Source organism: Prionailurus viverrinus, chromosome C2 (assembly GCF_022837055.1).
Source record: "Prionailurus viverrinus isolate Anna chromosome C2, UM_Priviv_1.0, whole genome shotgun sequence".
NCBI classification, from domain to species: domain Eukaryota; kingdom Metazoa; phylum Chordata; class Mammalia; order Carnivora; family Felidae; genus Prionailurus; species Prionailurus viverrinus.
This window is the reverse complement of record NC_062569.1, coordinates 83,595,594-83,616,374: the sequence shown is the minus strand read 5'-3', so window position 1 is coordinate 83,616,374 and position 20,781 is coordinate 83,595,594. Positions and strand designations below refer to the sequence as shown.

At 41.1% G+C, this 20,781-nt stretch overlaps 1 protein-coding gene and 1 non-coding gene across 3 annotated transcripts in view; both read left to right on the top strand.

Annotated features, from left to right (window-relative positions):
- FGF12 (fibroblast growth factor 12) overlaps positions 1-20,781 on the top strand; it is a 580,425-nt gene that overhangs the window by 62,486 nt on the left and 497,158 nt on the right. The gene's annotated exons all lie outside the window — the stretch shown is intronic.
- On the top strand, positions 9,324-9,407 carry TRNAQ-UUG (transfer RNA glutamine (anticodon UUG)). Its single transcript is given in 2 exon segments — positions 9,324-9,359; positions 9,371-9,407. It is a non-coding gene; the product is annotated as a tRNA-Gln (tRNA).

The window sequence follows — 20,781 nt, the reverse complement described above, 5'->3', positions numbered from 1 at the left end:
GGGAAACAGTCCTATTTCCCACTATCTTAACCCCTCCATTTTTATAAAAAGAGTGGGGACAGGAATAGCATCACATGCTGGGACTGTTAGAATGTCTATGAAACATTCTGAGATTTTTCCCCCCTGGTACAAATCAAAAGAAATGTAAAGAAAACCTGAGATCGTCATATCATAACCCTAGCCATGCCCCTCTTCTTCCTTTTCTAGGCTTAGGGATGGGGCTGACTAAATGATATTTATGATGCCAAGGAGCTTGTATGGTGAGCCAGTAGGTAGTGACCATTGCTCCCTGTATCCCTTTAGTTACTTGCTTAAGCTAAAAGGAGGATTTGTATAATGCTTGGGAAAGAAAAGAAAAAGAAAAACAAAAACATGCCTTCCAGCTAGCTGACATTTTTCCTTCTTCATGAACTTTCTTTTTTCCTTTCTAAATCTTTTTGGTCAAGGAGCAACTTTTAAAAGTAGGAGCCCTCTGCTGCTAGACCTTGTATTTTGGGGGGAAGGGACAAGGGGGATGGAGACCTCTATTTAGCCCTTCTCTCTTGAAGATGTCATCTGCTCCTAGTCTCCAGTGCCTCCTGTATTCTTGTGACTTGTATGTCTCTAGTCCAGAGTTTTCTCCCCTACTTCAGACCCAAAGCACCTCAAATTTTACTGGCTCTGATGGAGTTTCTCATTTTCTCCCTGATCATTCCCCTGCCCATTTTCTCAACTTGCCAAATGGGGCCACAATCTATGGGAAACTTAGGGTCATCGTCAGGAGCCCCTGCCCCCACTGACCCGAAGCACCCCTTTCTTAGCCCTAGTTTATTAAAATATTTTAATAATATTTTATTATATATTAATTTTAATATATTACAGTTTTTAATAATTTTTTTTAACATTTATTCATTTTTGAGAGACAGAGATGGAGCTCAAGCAGGGGTGGGCAGAGAGAGAGGGAGGCAGAATCCAGAGCAGGTTCCAGGCTCGATGTGGGGCTCGAACCCATGAACCATGAGATCATGACCAGAGCTGAAATCAGACACCTAACTGACTGAGCCACCCAGGCACCCCTCTTATCTCTAGTTTAAATCATGGTGTCCCTCTGGTTCTACTGTCTCAGTTCAGACATTCATTACCTCTTACCTTGTCTCCTGAAATGGACACCTCACTGCCCGTCTTCTGACAGTGCCCTTCTCGCCTCTATGATTTACAACAAAACACAGATTCTATGGTCTGGTTTGTATTGAGCTCAGTGGCATACACTCAGGAATGGCACTGGATGAATGAATGAAATGTTTGAAGAGCATTCCTGAGCTGACTACATTATTACACAGCAGATCTACTTGAGGACTTGGTCAGCTGGGCCCAGCACCAGGGCCTCATTAAATATCTTTGTGTAAATAAATTATTAGGCCTAATTTAGGGCAGACTCTAAGTCTTCCTGTTCTGTGATCCTGGTGGCTCATGAATCTGGTCCTTAAAGATAGGGTCACTTTCTACATTATTATTATGGCTCTAGCATGGAAATACCTGGCAAATTGTGGGTGCCTTTTTTTTTTTTTTTGTAGACTGAATGGATGCAAGAATGCATCTCCTCATGTACTTGAGAGCTAGGAGACCCTCCGAGAAAAGTTAAAAGATTCCATTCATTTATAAATATAGAAGCTAGGGTTAAAGAGAGGGAAGGAAGTCACATTGCGAACCTGAGCTTGTCTGGATGGGCTGTTCAGATGCCTCTCACGTCCCCTGTTGGGCTTCCTGCTGTGCAATCACTGGTCTTTTCAGTTGTTGGCTTTTCTTCTGTCTGCACCAGAGCTCACCTCGCAGTCTAACCTCTTTGACTCTCTCCATGTAATGACCTGAATCACCCCTGCAATAATCCTCTTCTTCACTTTCCTTTCTACCCCACCTCCCAACCTGCATCCTCACCTGAGTCCATTTGAGTTTGTAGCCCCTCCAGCTCCCTTACCTCTTTCAACCTGGGCCCTGGGTGGAGTCTCCTGTTCCTTTTGTACCATGTCCTTCTGTAGCTGGCATCGCTCTTTCCACTTTGTTTTACGCCTGGATGTGGCGAAACTCTTCTAATCATTCCCCCCTCCCTCCAATTATTTGTTCAAAAGATTCGGAGCAGTGATGCTTATTTCCAGATGTTGCTGAGGGCCCTATGAAATCCCTCCCCTGCCATATCTCTGTTTCTGCCTTCTAAAAACTGCTTTCTTAGCAATGATGGAATAGAACACATGGGGCAACCTATTTTTTTTTTTTCTATTGACAGAAGAAGCCCACAGTATGGAAATCTTTTGCTAACATGGGAGCCAAAGGAAAGGTTTGCTTTTGTTATTTCCATCTTTTAAAATATGGTGTTTTACTAGCACAAGTGCACCTGATGGTGAAGGGAATGAGACAGAGTTTTATGCTCCTCCAGTTCAGGAAGTAATTCTTCTTCCTGAGCTGGAGGACCCACTAACCTTCTACCTCCAAAGCCCCACTGCCTGTTCAGCTGTATGGAGAAGCCACACAAATCATCTGTCATGGTTTAGAATCTTTAGAACAATAAGATGTTTGGCCTTTAGTTTTGATCCTGGGGTGTGGTGGTCCAAGGTGTATGGGGTTGATGAGGGTTAGGGCTTTACTGAATGAGAAGGTAAATCCAAATCTCTTTATGATCTAAAGATTGAGCTGAACTGTTTATCTTTTGGGTCAAGTCCAAGTCTACTGCTTATCTTCCCACACCCCACTTTGCACATCTCACACACCAGCCTCAGCAGATGCTCACATTCGCCGTGCGAGCCTGACCTGCCATGCTTCCTGTATTTCTGCCACATACAACCTTACTCCACTGGGATGCTTCTTACATATCTACTTATTTCCTTTTTACTTAAAATACTTATTACTCTCCAAAGCGGAGCTCTAGAACAGTGCTTTTCAAAAGCGTGGGCCCCAATCCTGCCACATTAGCCTCACCCTGGAACTTATTAAGAGTGCATATTTCAGACCCCAGCCTAGCCCTCCTGAATCAGAAACTCTAGGGTGAGACCCAACAGCCTGTGTTTCAGTAAGCCCTCCAAGAGGATTCTCAAGCATACTTGAGTTTAAGAACCAGGGCTCTTAAGTGAATTCCAGGTCCTCCTCATCCCCTGTGAGAAGTGTCAAAATTCCTGTTATAGTGGATGTAGGAAGCTGAAACTGCATTGGCTTTCAGGAAGGCCCTGGAGTCTGTATCATGCCATGGACCTGACCCTGTTTTCATTCATTTCGTGTGTCTATGGAGAAAATCTTACTAAACTCAAGGACATATAGTGGGCTTTGGGGAAATTTCAAGCATGGCTCCGCTATGAATTTTGCACATATATGAACTGGGAGGAAAAGACGGAGGTTTAAGATTTGCCAACAACCGTAAGGCAGAACACTGTTAAATGATCTAAGAGGAACTGAGAAAGTTAAGTACAGGGAGATGGTGTTTCTTGATTGGGGTGTGGGGACACAGATGAGTCACCCCACATCAACCATTGAATGCAGGTGACAAGAGGACAAGGCAGAGAGAAGAGTAGTTCCAGACCTCAGAAAGCTCACAGAGGGGAAGATACAGCTACAGTCAGGGCTACCAGGGTGACAAGCAAGCTAGCGTGGTGGTGAAAAGTGTGAGCTCTGCAGCCAGCGTGGCTCCACCTTCTGCACCTGCTGTTCACCAGCTCCGTGAATTTGAGCGATTTACTTTACCAGTCTGTCTCTGTCTCAGTTCCTTCATCTGTAAAGTGGGAAAAATCAAAGCATGTACCTCACAGAGTTGTGAAGATTAGCACACAGTAGAGGAAAACCATTTGAGGCACTTAGCCTAGCACCTAGTAAGGGCCTAGTAGATGTTAGTTACAATTTCGTTGTTAAGTATTGAGATAGCAACTTGTATACAGCACACCCAGAAGAAGGAGCTCTAGCGTAGATATTCCTAGGATGTCTTACTCTTGGTAGGGTAGACCTAGAAAGCATTTCGACAGTAGGCCTAGCTGGCGCAGTAGAATGATTTCATATTGGTCAAGAATGTAGTGTTAGGACTTAATCTGTAAATGATTCTGGTGTTTCCTCTTCGGTGAATGAGGTCTGAATCAGTCTGCACCACGCTTATGGGCCAGTGCAGCCTAATTCAGAACTGTACTGCCAGGGAGTCCACTTAGGGGACGTCCTCAATGTAAGTCAGAAAACCTGCCAGAATCTGTCTTTGGCATCATCCACCGGCCTCTGGGAGGGGCAGCTTGCCTTAAAACACATAAAGAAAGAGTGAGGTCACATTGCATCTCTACTGGTCTGCTCTGGCACAGACCAAGTGGCTTTTTGTCAATTTCCGAACTTAGAGCTTCCTACTCTTTGGAGTCATTTGCGTCTTCCTGTTGAAAGAAAAAGAAAAAAGACTATATACTCAAGTAGCCAGTAAAATGATTAGAGAATATTACTCATAGTGAAGCAATTGGAAATACAGGTCCAAGAGTAGAGGATTCTCTCTATGTGTATATCCGAAACATCCTAGGCCAGAGCTTGGAATATATCACTTCATGTCCTAGAGTTTACCTGGTACAACATCTAGAGTTCTCTCTGGCCTGGCCTTCTTCAGGGGTGACATAAGGAATGGGGCAGAGGGGTGAAGTCATGTTAACTCAGAAGTTCACAAGTTATGATAAATGCTGGACTCAGGTTTGCCTGTAGAACTGGGCTCAGTCAACTCTCAGTGGGAACTGAGGGGATTTTGTGCTGATTATCTAGAGGGTCACAGTTGGAAAGGTGAGGAAGGAGTGAGGCCACTGTTTGGCATGCCTTCTTTCTTTTTGTAATTTTTTAATGTTTATTTTAATTTTGAGAGAGAGACAGAGAGAGAAAGAGAGAGAGAACAAGTGGGGGAGGGGCAGAGAGAGAGGGAGACACAGAATCCAAAGCAGGCTCCAGGCTCTGAGCTGTCTGCACAGAGTCCAATGTAAAGCTCAAACTCATGAGCTATGAGATATGACCTGAGCCAAAGTCAGATGCTTAACTGACTGGGCCACCCAGGTGCTCCCGCCTGCCACCTTAATGTCTGTGTCAGAGTAATGGACTTTTCATAATGTCCAAAGTCAAGCCGTCTCTGTGGCACATATTTGGGTTGGGGCCAGAAAAACAGCCTATCACTACAGAATGAGCAAATCCAGACTGCAGACCAGGGACTGATTACACACTGGAGAAACTGTGTGTCTGTCCCAAACCCATTGCACTAGTTTTCTAGGGCTGTTCAAACAAAGTACAACAAACTGAGTGATTTGATCAACAGAAATTGATCATTTCATAGTTTTGGAGGCTAGAAATCCCAAGGTCAAGGTGTCAGCAGGGTTGGTTCTTTCTGAGGGAAAATCTTTTCCATGCCTTCCCCCCAGCTTTTTTATAGCTTGCTTCCTTGTCATTCCTTGGTGGGAGAAAGCCTCTCTCTGTCTCTCTCTTCATCTTCACATGGTGATTTCCCAGCATACATGTCTGTCTTCAAATTTCCCCTTTTTATAAGGATACCCATCATAGAGGATTAGGGCCCATCTTCATGACTTCATTTTAACTTGACTTACCTTTGTAAATACCCTATCTCCAAATATGGTTACATTTTAGGGTACTGGGTGTTAAGATTTCAACATACAAATTTTTTGAGAAATATGATGCAGCTCACAGGCACATATAATGAATCCACTCTAATTCAGTCCCATGCACAGTTACTTGAGAGAACTGTGTACCATGAAAGCCTGAAGCCAGCTCTGCCTCTAATTTGCAATTTGACTTAGACTCATAGATTCTGAGGCCTCTTCCCATTCTGGGAATAGAGGGCTTGCTGTTCTCTCAGATTTCTTTCATCTCTAGTCTTCTAGGACTCTGCACCTCTTTCTCCAAAGGTCTCCTGTTCTGTCTAGGAAGTCTTATGTTGGTTAATAGCATCATGCTTACTCTTCAGGCTTATAGTGGTGTGAGCTGTTTCAGGGACTGGCCCAGTGGAGAATTCCAAACACCTACCACAACAGGGGACAGAGAACTGATTCATGCTTTTATTTGAACTGTCAAGAATACTTGTGAGCTTCTAGTTTTGTATATGTGTGATGGGTGTCTTCATTATCCTCTAACTCCTCACATGAACAGGACTTGTCAATAGTGTAACCTCTCATCTGGTATTACCTAGGATATGTCAGCCTGAGGGTCCTGACCACCAGAGGTGGTGTCTTGGGTTTGGGACCCTATGGGAGTATGAGAGATACACACTGCTGGATCTCACCAAGTCTTCACAATCAATGTGAACGGTGAGCCACACTGCACACACCTAGATTGTTCTCACTGATCTGCTTAGCCATTCTTGAGTGCCTTGCAAAGTAGTTCCTTTTGAGGAAGGCTGAATTTCACACATTTTAGTAACCTATTTTTATATGCACATATGACCTTTGGACTCTTTATTTTTTAGTGTTATGTATGTGTATGCATACTTTATCAGAATTTTATCTATTTTACTTTATCATTAATTTTTGAGTATTGTAAGCTTACTATCTATGTGTCTTGGGCAAAACACTTTGCCTCTCTGAACATCAGATTCCTCATCTATAAAATAGGCATAAAAACCTCCATTCTGTCCCCTTCAAATGAATCAGGTGAAATGGTAGGTAATGAGCAAAGAACTTTATAGATAGAGAGACTACATATGTCCCTGTTCATACCTTTTGTCTTAGGGTGATAATCAATAGCATCTCCTTCTAGAACCAGAAGTGCCTGAGTTTGCATAATAAATTGTATGATCACCTTAGAAAATAATGAATGCAAGAATTATTGGTTTATCATACATGTCACTATATAGATGATCTTAAATCTTGGGTTCTTACATACTCTCACTTAAAAAAAGGTTAGAGACTTTTTCCTTTGCTCACTTTAAAGGACAGAAAAACTGTCTGAATATGAGCTCTACACATCCATGCCTATTCACATAATCAATGTCATGGGCCATTGTCCAGCCCAGGTGGGTGCTGATGATGCTCTATCCCGGGAACTGTTCCATCCCTGCCAGTGCTAAGGCTGTCCACAGGCTTCGGTCACTCACCTGATTCCCACCCACCCCCACCGCCCACCACCACTTACTCTATCTCTGGCACTGACTACAGGGTGATACCAGTTTCTCTAGCTCAGCCTCTCCTGTCTGCTCCTAAAGACAAGTACTCAGGCCCTGTCCATTTTGATGACAAAAACACTGATCACACTGGTAGACAGACGGTGACAGAAAGAATAAAAACATGGGAAGGCTGTAAAGCTTAAGAAAGGTTACCATCTTCCTCCAAAGTCTTTGTTGTATATTTCTCTACTCCCTTTCTCTGACTGTAACTGCAAGCCTCAGTAGGCTTCTGTCCTCTGCATTTATGCATAAGGCTCGAACATACCACTCTCTCCCTTTCTTCAGAGTTCATTTTTCTCTCCTTTAGGAAAAAAGCACACCTGTATTAAAATCTTGTACCTCACCTAATGCTGAATAAAAGCTTAGGTCCTTTCCTTGAATGAACATTTGCATCTCTGAGGATTTACAGACTGAAGAATACTTATTTAACAGGGACTTTTATCCATCTAACTGCATTTTTTTAAATTACTAGTAGCACTGACATTTTTAGCAGTGGAAAGCAATTTAGGGATTACAAAATCTACCATGCACTGTCCCCTTTTGCACTGTTGAAGAAAATGGATACCCAGAGATTAGTAACTGTCTTTTAATCACAGAGTGGCCCTCTTGCTAGGTCTCCAGACTCAAGATTTCTAACTAACATACTATTCACCGTCATTTATTTATCATTTTGTTTTTACATAATGTATTGGATGTAATAAGTGTTCACCAGTGAATAATGAAATATGGATGGATTGTATAGTTTCTAAATGTGCATCGCAAATGCTGAACCTCTTCCTTCTGTGGATTACATTGGCCAGATTTTTGCATCAGCATTTCTAGAATTCATAGTGTTTTGATTATTTATAAAGCAACTGACCACAGTCTATGGCATGTAATAATTTGTCACGAGGACAATAACCACCACTTGGGTCGTTCTAGGGATGAAATGAGATAGGGTACCAACAATCTTCAGTGTGGATGTGAATGCTCAGGGCTGCAAAGCTACATGTCAGAGTGATGACTTAGTGAGAACACCTAGTTATAAAATACCCTGCACTGACAGTGGAATGAGCTGGAGTTGAGGACTGGGTGATTTGGAAACGTCTCTCGGTGTAGCCTTCATGAACATAGGAGATCTGTTGTAATTCTGTGTAATAGTGTTTGCACTTTTCTTGCTAACACCAGAGGCTTCTTTGTTGTTGTCCCCTTTCTGGGATTCCTCAAGGCAACCTGCTGGTACAGACATGTAACCCGTAGAGAGTAAATCAATGATGAGGACACCTCCTCATGCTAAGGAGACACAGGGAGGTGAGTCATATGGATTTACTCATTTCATGGATAAAAAATACTCTTTGGATCCTCAGTTTCCTACCAAGGCTTGGTTCAAACATCACCTTTGCCTAGCCAGAGCCTTCACCTTGAAGTGATCACTCATTATGCTAAAGCATGATACCTGCACCTCTAAGCATGCTCTTATTGCCTTTTATATTGTGCTCTAATCTATGCCTTATTTTTTCTGTATCTCCCAGCGTGCTTTGCCCAGAATCTGACACATGGGAGAAGCTCATGAACTGTGTTCAGAAATGGAGGTGAGAGGGGGAGACAGGGTGAGGGGACTCAGTGGATCAGGGCCAACCCTTTATCTTGTAGAATACTTCTAATTCTTCTTGTTAGTGCCAAGTGCCAAAGGTCCTAAACTTCATCTTTGTGCCTGAGCTGCATGCTTCTATGGCCTAGATGGATTCCTTGGCAGCACAGAAGCTCGGCAACTGAAACATTTATGGAAATTCAAGCAAATTGGTGAATAAAGGGGACTAAAAGAAGCCCACACAGTCTTCTCTCTTGCTCTATTTCTTTTAAAGAAGTCTGTTTGTGTTATCACTTCAACAGTTTGGTAAATAACCATGCCTTCTCACTGATCTGTCCTCTTGTGCTTGAATGGTAACATGTGATGATTAGTCATGGGGAAAAGCTGTATGCACCTTCCAAGCTGCTTGATAATATGTATGCAGGATTTTGAGGTAAATAGACATGAGTGCAAGCTTTGAGTGACAATTTTGGTATGTGTTCATTGACTTGGAATTTTCAGGTTTATTTGTATCAAGCTGAAAAAAAAACAATGTTTTGACACTATAGTGATTTCCTTTTTCTTTTTGGCAGCAGGAAAACCTTATTTTTTAATACTTTTATTAAAAAATCCAAGGACGCCTGGGTGGCTCAGTGGTTAAGTGTCTGACTTTGGCTCAGGTCATGATCTTATGGCTTGTGGGTTCGAGTCCCACCTCGGGCTCTGTGTTGACAGCTCAGAGCCTGGAGCCTGCTTCGGATTCTGTGTCTCCTTCTCTCTCTCTCTGCTCCTCCCCCGCTCATGCTCTGACTCTCTCTCTTTCTCTGTCTCTCTGTCTCTCTCTCTCTCTCTCAAAAATAAATAAATATTAAAAACAAACCAAGAGTTTTCTCAAAGCAGTTGGGCTGGGAGGTGTTGGAGAGGGTTGTTCTTTATCATCTCCCACCCTAGCCCAAGCCCTTTGCACACCATTGTAGGGCTCTATGGAATACAGAAAACCTCCATGTTTCCCATCATGATCACTCATGCAGCTTATTATAGAAGACTATTGGACTGGATGTCAAGAAAGGTCAATTCTAGTCCTGGCTTGGCCATTAAGTTGCTGTAACATTGAGTAAGCCAAGCTCTCTTCCTAGGTCCCAGTTTCTTCATTGGGAAAATAAAAGAATTTGTCTCTATGAGTTCCTTTCTAGGGCAACCTAAGGGTTCATAATTTTATTTTAGTCCAGTTTATAATGAAAGTTATCTTCCTTTAACTTAAAATCACATGACATTATAGCACTGGATGTGGGCTTATATAGCTTCAGATTTCTTACATAGTCCTGGAATTTTCCTTTTTTTTTGTTGGCCAAGAAGCACGAGATGCTTTGCTGAATGCCTTCACTTCACAGCAGCCTTCAGCTTCTCACCTAACTAGAGTATTTCTAGTCTCTAAAGGGCTATCCCATTCATCCCCCCTGTGGCCTTTGTAGAAAGGGTGCAAAGGACCAGGGAGGGTATCTTATGCCTATCTTTCAGTAAGGGAAAAGGCTAAATAGCCTAATTGGCTCCAAGTCACACAGCTGATAAGTGATGATGAACATTTCTACCTACTCATCCAGAGCCTCTACTGTGCATTGGGTTAGCTTCTGACAGCTGGGAAACTGGTGGCTACAGAATATAAGCAATTTATGACATTTCCATAGAAAGCCCCACAATCTTTTTGTCTTTAATAATTGACTGCTATGGGTCCTTTTTTCCCAACCCAGACACAATAACAAACAGAGAGTATAATCTCTACGAGGTCTCTTAACTCTTCATCTCTTCTCTGAACCTCCACTTCTGTCCCCTCCAGTACATCTACTCCCCAACCAAAGAGATTTTTTTTTGAAGCACAAAAATAATCACATCACTCTCCTACAACCTTCTTGGTGTTTTCCTACCATCTTCTTGGAAGCTCTGTAGGGTAGTCTAGATTCTTGCACTTCGTATGTTAAACCGTTCCCTTCCCTCCTATCATTTCCATGCCCTCCATTTATTTGTTCAAAACTGACTTTCACACTCATGATATTGCAGTGTTCATGCTAGGATGAAGATACAGCTGGCAAGTGAAATAGATCTCATTGAGGCCCTATCTGAGATAACCATATAGAGTCTAGCTAGCCAAATGTCATACATTTGACACAGCTCAACCCAGTTCTCCCTCCCATTTCACACATCCTCCCTCCACCTGGCAAACATCTGCTCATCTTCAGAACTCAATGTCTATCACCTCTGTTAAGCTATTCTCTGAGTCTCAAGGAGAATTGAATGAAACTTCCTTTCGGCCCCCATTATACTCTGTATATATGTCCATGATAGCACTAATAACACTCTAACCATATTCATTGGTGTACTAGACTGCAGATGCCTTTAAGGTAGGAAACACAATAAATATTTATTTAGTGCCCTAGCAGTTTTGTGAGTCAAAGTAATGCACAATCAGTAAACCTCCACCTGGGAACTCTAGTCCATTTACTCTGCTTATATTATTTTTAGAACTAGGTTTATCTTCCTGTAGCTATATCCCAATATATTATCCTTTGTGTTAGATCATCTATTAGATCACTTGCCATTTCAGTACAATATGCCGAAACTCTTGACTGATGCCACTGGCTTGAGTTAACTTTCAGAGGATCACAGAAGGTGGCAGCTAATGGATGGGTGAACCAGACAGAGCCTTATGCATGCTACAGCCATTTATACTCTACAGAACCCTTCCTATTGCAGACATATAGAGGGGAAATTGTTAGATATGGGCTATGTTTGTGACCAGATCAGGTTATTTTAGATCATCTGCTGTTATCTTGCAATTTCAGCTTTGCTAAAAAAATGCAGGATTTATTTTTAGGGTTTTAAAAATTACAGATTAAAAAAAAGTAGCATGCCTAAGCAAAAGATGAGAGGATGAAAATGCCAAGATAAAAAACTAAACATTTAATTGTTTTCAGGATTCTTTAGAAGCTGTTGTGTTTAGCACATACTATTCAATGAATCTGTAAAAACCTACCTACCTTCCATTTTCCAAAGTCTAACAGAAAATTGATAACAAGTGAAGATATAATTACTACTTGATGTTGAAACTGATGCTGTGAATTCCTGCATTTCTAAAATTTTTTTAATGTTTATTTTTGAGAGACAGACAGAGTGTGAGCAGGGGAGGGGCAGAGAGAGAGAGACAGAGACAGAGACAGAGAAAGAGACAGAAACAGAATCCCAAGCAGGCTCCAGGCTCTGAGCTGTCAGCACAGAGTCTCGAACCCACAAACCTTTCAAAACCACAAACCGTGAGATCATGACCTGAACCAAAGTCGGACGCTCAACTGACTGAGCCACCAAGGCACCGCAAATTCCTGCATTTCTAATAGATGTTTTATTTTAAATTCAACCCCTGGCAAGACTTGTGCATTCAGTTGAGAGATAACTTTTTCTCTCCAGACACAGGCTCCAAGTTACTACCTTTGCCTTAACCCCACCCATCTCCAAATGCATCCACGTCTCTTTAGCACTTGTGGTACTTTTTGCAATGTATTCATTTCTGCTAGTTTGTATGTTCAATGTGTTTGCCTTCTGTCTTGTTTTCATGCCTATTCAATCAATTTTTCACACTCCACCAGAGTGAGATGTATCATCCACCCATCTGTCTGTCTCTCTGTCTTCCCTTATTCTGAAACTAAATTATGTCACACACACACCGCTGCATTTATTTGGTAAGACTAATCAAGATTTATAATCCTATATTTAAATAGTGTCTGTATGTGATTTATTTAACTCCTGGCTAGACTGTGAGGTCCTTGTGAGGAGGGATCATGTCTTTTCTGTTCACTACTGTTAGCCCAGTGCCAAGATAACCACTTGGCAAGTCTATCGCTTGTTTAAAACAGGAAGTGCTCACATTCAGTGCTACTCCATTGGCACTCCTGGTCTAATTTAAAGCACACTGATTTCATTGGGGTTATACAATCTCTTCATCTTATTATAAAGATACCTTTTTTTTTTTAATTTTTTTTTTCAACATTTATTTATTTTTGGGACAGAGAGAGACAGAGCATGAACGGGGGAGGGGCAGAGAGAGAGGGAGACACAGAATCGGAAACAGGCTCCAGGCTCTGAGCCATCAGCCCAGAGCCTGACGCGGGGCTCAAACTCACGGACCGCAAGATCGTGACCTGGCTGAAGTCGGACGCTTAACCGACTGCGCCACCGAGGCGCCCCTAAAGATACCTTTTTAATATCTCACGATGGATTGATTTGGTTGGCACAAAATGAATTATTAAGGTATATTACAATGAGAAGGACATTGAGTTAACTTCAAAATTCTAGCTACCTCCTTTTCCACATATCTTGAAAAAAGTGGAGGCAGACAGTGTGCTGTTAAGCACGTTCGTCTCCATATTCATATACCTGGGGTTTGCTGTATCACCCATTAGTGGCAGGACTTGGAGCAGCTCACGTGGCCATTCTGACCCTCTAATGTGGGGGGTTGGGTTACATGTCAGTCTATGTAATTGGGTTATATAATGCAAGTGCAATGCTAGGTCAATTAATACAGAGCACAGAAAAAGTGGTTGTTGCTACCACTATTATAGGATCTATGTGTACAGGGGAAAATGAAATCCTTGGAAACAAACTGGAAGGTTTTTTCTTTAGCATCTCTTCTGCCAAAATGTATATTGATTGCAGCTGGAAGGAAACCACAGTGAGAGGGTAAAACGATGCTGAATAGGAGTCAGAACCTGTTTAATATTCTGATAGCTTGAATATGTTTCTTTATGTTTTATAATAATGATTTAGTTTTTAAGTGACTTCTCTGACATGAGAGCCCGCTCCATCAGGAAGACTATATATTGCTGAAAGGCTACCTTCAGGGAGCTGGCCAGGCAGGGGCCAATGGGATTGGACCAGTGTGTTTGGCTGAGGGTACTCTGTTGCCTAAGACTTTATGGGCTTCAAAGGAAGCCAGTCGTGCTGCCTGTGAAGGACCAGAGAACTAGCCACCTGTCAGCCTTGGACTTAATTTCTTGAGAGCCTACTATGTGCTGCACTCAGTAGTAGGCACTCTGACAAAAAGATTACTCTTGACCTATAGAACATTTAGGAAAATTGATTCTTGAAGTGGTGATATGACATTTCCTAAGCTACAGTTATGATCAGGTCTTCCAATTCTAAATCCAGGGCCCTTTTCATTGTATAGACCCTACCCCCATGCCCTGCTGCATATAATCGTATTAGTAACTGTGTTTACTAAGTACTTTCACACAGATTACCTTACTTGATTGCTTTCTCTGTCCTCAACCTTTCCAAGGCATGCTCCTGTATTGTATATGGCATGCCTGGAAAGCACATTGGATGAAAACCAGCACTCTGGCACTGTCTCCTTCACCAGTTAGCTTTATTACTTCAAGCCTTGAAAGAGGTTTGCCTCTAGTCTAGTTATTTGGTAGAAAAATCTGGAGCATATAGGTTTCTTGACAACCAGGTCTCCTAAGGATCTTTGGAGATAAAATGTACTAAACAGATAAGTATTTATGTATTTGTGGAGACCACATAATTAAAAGCTGTAATTATGACTTACTACTTTAAGTAGTAGATAAAACTGTGACTATAAAATGGGATAAGGGAAAACATTGGTAGAAAAAGTTTACTGTAGGGGTGCCTGGGTGGCTCAGTCATTTAATCGTCTGACTCTTGGTTTCAGCTCACATCATGATCTCATGGTTTGTGGGTGTGAGACCCACATCAGGCTCTATGCTGACAGTGTGGAGCCTGCTTGGAATTCTCTCTCTCTCTCTCTCTCTCTCTCTCTCAAAATAAACAAATAAACATTTTTTTTTAAAAAGAAAAAGTTTACTTTAAAGGTTTGATCCTAATTTCTAATGAAAATGATACTTGGGGACAAAGGAGAAGGAGGATTATTTGTGTAAGTCCCAGCTTTTGGCATCGAATCTATACAGACATGGATAGAGTTTAAGAGAGTCTGAGCACACCAAGTCTCCTCTTTGTGGGGGACCCAAGTCATCCTGCTCTAGAAAATAAAAGCCTAGAAAGTCAGTCTGCCTAATAGAAAAGGAATGGGCAATACTTTCAGCTAGGTAGCTTTCAGGTAAGTCTGTGGGAAAGATCATTGTACAGAGTTAATTAATGTGATGGCTACTGCAGTTATTGGAGTTATTGGAGGCTATTAATTTGGATTTTATGGCAATTCAGATTTATGAAAATGAATTTTTAATGAAAATGAATGGCAGAAATAAGCTAACAGGGGGAATGCTTGGAGTATCCAGGCAAAGCTTCTTTTATAATAAGATATCACCTCTGGAGGATGAAGGTAACATTCCTTTGGGAATATTTTATTAAAAGTTAATTGTGATTTTCTTTTGAGGACAGTTGCTACTGTTCCCAGGAAGATGACCTTGGCGCTTCTTCCTTCTTTCTCTGGTCTTTCCTTTCCTTCCTTTATACCATTCCTTCCAGATCCATCCAGGTCTGGTGGAAAGAAGCTGTGGAATATGGAGTGAAGAATGAGGAAGCCTACTCAGACTGAGTCAGATGCCCTGGGAGATTAGCAAAATGGATTTTTCAGTAGGGATGGGGATGTGTTGGGGTGAGAAAATGTTTTGAAGTAGCATTTTTACTACTCAGTGTTAAGTTGTAGACATCAAATGGGGCAAGCTTGATGTGAAGTCACTTTCCCATATTCATACAGTTTGTAAAGTTGTAAAGCCATGATTTGAACTGGATCTGTCTGGCTTGAAGGCAGAGGACCCAAGGAATTCCTGGGCCTGGCTCCTGTTGGTTCTGGATAGCAGGAGGCTCCTTCAATGTTAGCCATTGTTTTCTTTGCCAGATTGATTACATTTTGTCTGGAACATGATAATCGCAACTCTGGTTGGTCTTCAACTCAGGAACTGTTTCCTTTATTTAATTGATTGTTGCTTCTATTCCATTAGACAAGACTCATTCTTTAGGGATACAAATTATTTGTAGAGATAAATCTATAGCCTTTGTATTTATTATCTTCTCTTCATAACTTTTCATATTTTCCTGACTTAAGGCAGAATTTCTTCTTTAATCAATGATTTAATTTTTTATAGTGCCAGTTCCATTCTTTTCCATTTCCAATGTGGAATTAATTTGGCTTTTGCTTCTTTTCTATTCTCAGCCAGCTTCCTTAATAATTTCAGACTGAATGTCTCTAAGATATCTTTTAATCTCATCAATCATCCCTTATTCTAGGAAGCCCATTACTTCACGTATTTATCTGAAAACACAGAGCAAATATTCCCAGGTTTTTTCTTTTTTCTTTTTTTAATTATGGTTTTCTGTACCTTCAGAGTATCCAGTTTTACAGTATGGGTCCCACCTGTGCTGTTTTTGTTTTTGTTTTGGTTCTCTTTGAGCTTGGGTCCAAGACTGGACTTTCCAAAAATGTAAGCTCCCATGTTCTCTCTTATCCCTTAATAATTTCCATGTGAATATGACAGATTCTGTCTCTTAGGAATTATGTTAGAGGCTTTTTGATGTGCAAAACTGCTCAGTAATTTTTAAGAGATCAATTAGTAAGGCTCTGCCTAAATAAGAAAGGATCTTCCACTTCCAATGCACAAATATTAGTCAGGGTTTTCCAGATACACAGAACCAATAGGATCTATATTGGCTGACATGATTATGGAGGCCAAGAAGTCCTGTGATTAGAGCTGGGTGTGATCCAGTCTGAGTCTGAAGGCCTGAGAACCTGGAGCCACATTGTTGGAGGAGAGGATGGATGTCTCAACTCAAGCAAAGAGCAAATTCACTCTTCTGCCTTTTTGTTACATTCAGGCCCTCTAAGGATTGGATGATAACCATCTACATTGCTCAATCTAATTATTCAAATGCCAGTCTCTTCCAGAAACACTCTCATAGACACAGCCAGCTATCAGTTTTGCCAGGTGTCTGGGAATCCCTTAGCCCAGTCAAGCAGACACACAAAACTAACCATCACAGCCTGTCCTTTGGCTATAAAAGTTAACTTTTTTTTCCCCTTGAGTTATCTGAAACAGTTTCTAGCTCCTATTTCTCCAGAAACAGAGTATACAACTGTCAAGATTCTTCCTATCTTCCCCAGTGCCCACCATCAACTTTACATTCCTTCCTCCTTGGCCTTTCTGTACCATGGAGCATTACCGCCTTAAAATTCTCATGTCAGGGACCCCACTCATGCTGTATGAGGAAAGGATTAGCCATCAGAGGAGAGAGGAAATCATCTTGGATGGCATAGTAAACCATTTTCTTGTTGTATGTGTGGAGAGGTGGATGTCATATTTCTGATTTGTGCACTTGTGAAATGAGGGTACACAGTAGGAAGTAGTCAGGGCCTCTGCTCATTTTCAAGCTCCATGTAGACACATCAGTTGGGGATGAGGCCACATGCCTGTGTCATACAGATGAGTATCAATTGCTCCCAGATGCTGAAGAATTGTTGCTAGATATTATTAGTTTCTATTGCTATTGTGATGTCAGGTCATATTTTTTGTGTTTTGTGTGTGTGTGTGTGTGTGTGTGTTTGTGTGTGTGTTTGTATTTTAATACACAAATATGGAGAGAGAAAGTTAAGTGCCATAAATATCAACACTCAATTCCTTGTGATATCTCATTAATGTGTCACCAGACTTACCTTCTGTACCTATAACTTCCTGGAGTCCTTTTAGAAGAGAAGGTATCCATTCCTTAGTTCGTGTTTTTGTATAAGTGGAAATGTAGTGTAAGCAGCTGAATCTACAATCTTTTGGTGATTTTCAAATCTAATTTGTCCTTCCTGTGGTTCGCTCAAGGCACATGGGGAAGCAGGTCCCCATCCTGGCTAGACTACCAATCCCTGGAAGACAAGGGCCAAGTGTGACTTATCTGTGCATCCTAAGCACTTTGCAAAAAGCCTAGCACCTGGGCTTTTAGAATGTACTAAATTATGGTTCCTAAGGGCAAGTGCAGAGACCTATTAAGATTTCAAGGGAAAATACAGCCACCTTTTCAATCACTGTATCATCAGCCCCTAATTGGATAACTATTTTGAAAGGTAGCCAATGAGTTTTTTGATCATCTTAACTGCGGTGGTAATTTCATACTAAATCTCCCACTGGAGAAATAAATTATTTTCATTGGAAAATTAAGTTACATTAAACCATGATTTAAGAGAAAAGCAGAATTCCTATCTCTTCTCAAGCTAACCCTTTATTTTCCAAATAAACCAAATGCCCTGCTTCCTAGGGCAAAGCTAATGCACTCTAAAATTTTCACTAGTTAACATACTCCGAACTCTGTTTTGCTCTGTTCTCCATGAAGATCCAGCTTGCTCAGCTTCACAAAACCATGGAAGAATGTAATAAAACTGCTGGTAGCAGCATTTGCGTACCCAAGGGAATGTTCTTGCAAACCAGCAGCTGATGTTGAGTTGACAGAGGCGAGTGGCGAGCCATAGAGGCAATGCAGCACTCTTACATGCCAAATTCTGGCAGTTTCAGAACCAGCTTTCAGCCTGACAGAGCATCAGCCCAGTGTACCAGCTATTTTGTTGATACAGGAAATTTTTTAAAATGTGATATTTTTTAAAAACAATGGGCTGATTATCTAGTAGATTTGTCATGGTTTTTGTTTTTTTGTTTTTTTTTTTTCAATCTTCAAGAATCATTGATATGTCTGATTGTATTTTGTCCTGGTTAAACCTCACGGCACCTCTAGTTTGCATCTGTGGTTGCAAAGTGCTGATAAGGGTTCTTTCCATTCTCCAAAAGAGTAATGGTGGAGTGAAAAAAAGCCCCAGTGGTGTTGTGGGCCTTGTTGGAGAAAAAAAAGTTTCCCCAGAGTAAAACAACCATTGAAACTTCATATTCTCTTGCTCCTTTATTTGTTTTGAGAATTTTATTAGTATTTTGATAATTTTTCAAATTAAAAGTAGGAGCTGCATGTATAAAAACTTAAAGCATTGTTTGGCTATGAAATGTGTGTCTATTGATGAATTTGGTGTTTAAGTGTTAGCAGACTAATACTTAGTGTGTAGAAGCATTGCATATAATACAGCCAAAGGTAGGATTTTCTAAATTACAATGATTAAAATGTCCATTATTGTAATATCTCATGAGTCTGAAGATAACAGATACAACAAATTCAGGTGGTTGGAGCCCAGCTGGAAACTAGGAAATAAAGCTAAAAGGAATTTAGAGGAGATAAAGATGATACCTTGAAGCTTACCTGTTCTCAGTCCCTCTTCCCTCCTTGCCTCCCACGCATACACACACTTTGGGAGATTCTTTTCACTTTTTTTTTTAATTTTTTTAACTTTTATTTATTTTTGAGACAGAGAGAGACAGAGCATGAACTGGGGAGGAGCAGAGAGAGAGGGAGACACAGAATCTGAAGCAGGCTCCAGGCTCTGAGCTGTCAGCACAGAGCCCGACGCGGGGCTCAAACTCAGGACTGTGAGATCATGACCTGAGCCGAAGTCGGACGCCCAACCGACCGAGCCACCCAGGCGCCCTGGGAGATTCTTTTCAGATTTTATTATTTTAACTGTAGATATGGTTCTAGTAGAGGTAGTGATCTATCTTTTCATCCATAGAAGATGAGAAGCACCTGAAAGCAGGCACACCAGCTATAGTTAGAGGCAGTTATGAGTCGGCTAGAAGAGGCAGAGAAAGAAAAATGATAAAAACCAGGCAGAAAAACTCTAAAAGTATTGGGTTCAATCAAGTGAGGAGACAGGAAACCCTGTACATTTCATTAGATCCAGAAGACACAGCAGTACAGGGTAGTGTGGGTATTCATCGTAACCATCCTGACATGTCAAGAGAGGATTAAACTATGTTCAATATAGTGTGCCTAATAAAGAGCAGAAATGTACAGTGCATCTCAAGAAGCATTCTGTGCAAGTAAGTCAATGTTTTTGTGAACTTAAATGTGGGGAAAAAACCCTCTCAACCCACTAGAGAACATTGGTATCCAGAATAGCAACCATTTCATGATTATACATTTAGCTTCCTGTGGTTGGTATGCACTGGGATCCTTTGTTATTTATAAGTTCTGTGACCTTGGGCATGAGATTTTATCACTCATAGCTTTAGAGTTCTCTTCTGTAAAATGATTGTAATAACATTTATCCCTCAGGAGTGTTCCATAGATTCAATAAGATTTTTTTTCTGAAGTTTTTTTTTTTTTTTTTTTTTGCGCATTATGCCTCCCCAAAAATTTGTATTTAAAAATTTTGGCTATTATTTATTTCCAGCCTTCTGTGAACAAGGACATATAATGGAACTGAGTAGTACCAATAATTACAGACCATACATTATGTTTTTATGATTCTACCCTTAGGTTAGGTGTCTTCTTATTGAATACTCTGAAAAATATTACATGAGCTAAATACATCAGCACTGGGGAGATTACACCATAACCTTGAAGTAGTTGGTGCGGTTACTGGATTTGGGGAAGGATAATTCTTTGTTGGGGTGGGAGCTGCCCTGTGCATTGTAGGATGGCTGGGGAGTGGCATCCCCAGTCTCTGCCCGCTAGATGCCAGTAGTACCTTCCCCCACCCCACTTGTGACAACCAAAAGGGGCTCAAGAGACATTGTCAAATGTACCTACAGGGCAAAACCACCTTGGCTAAGAACTACTTTACTAGAGAAACAGATGTGTAAGTATAAAGCATAGAGTTTTAAACTGCAGTTGCAGATAAATACCGAGTGTTTTTAAATTCTTGTTCCTTTTGTGCTGAGGCTTTGGTGACATGTATCTGCTTTATTGCAATTACCGAGATGTGTATCATTTCCTTTATAATTTAGATGTTCTTCAGTGACAATTAAAGAAGAGAGAGAAAGTCTTGGAGTGGAACAGTGTGTCTTATGGAGTTTTTTGAGAATAATGCTCCCAGGTGAACTTCAATTACTGATTTTCTGGATGGCTTTAAATCAATCAACATACATTTAATGAACATGTACCCCCCAACCCCCTACTTTTAGGTCCTGTGCCAGATATTGCAAGGGAAAGAAAAAAAATTTTTTGACCCACTTGGAAAAGGGAATTTCTTATCTGATGTGCAACATTTCTTTTC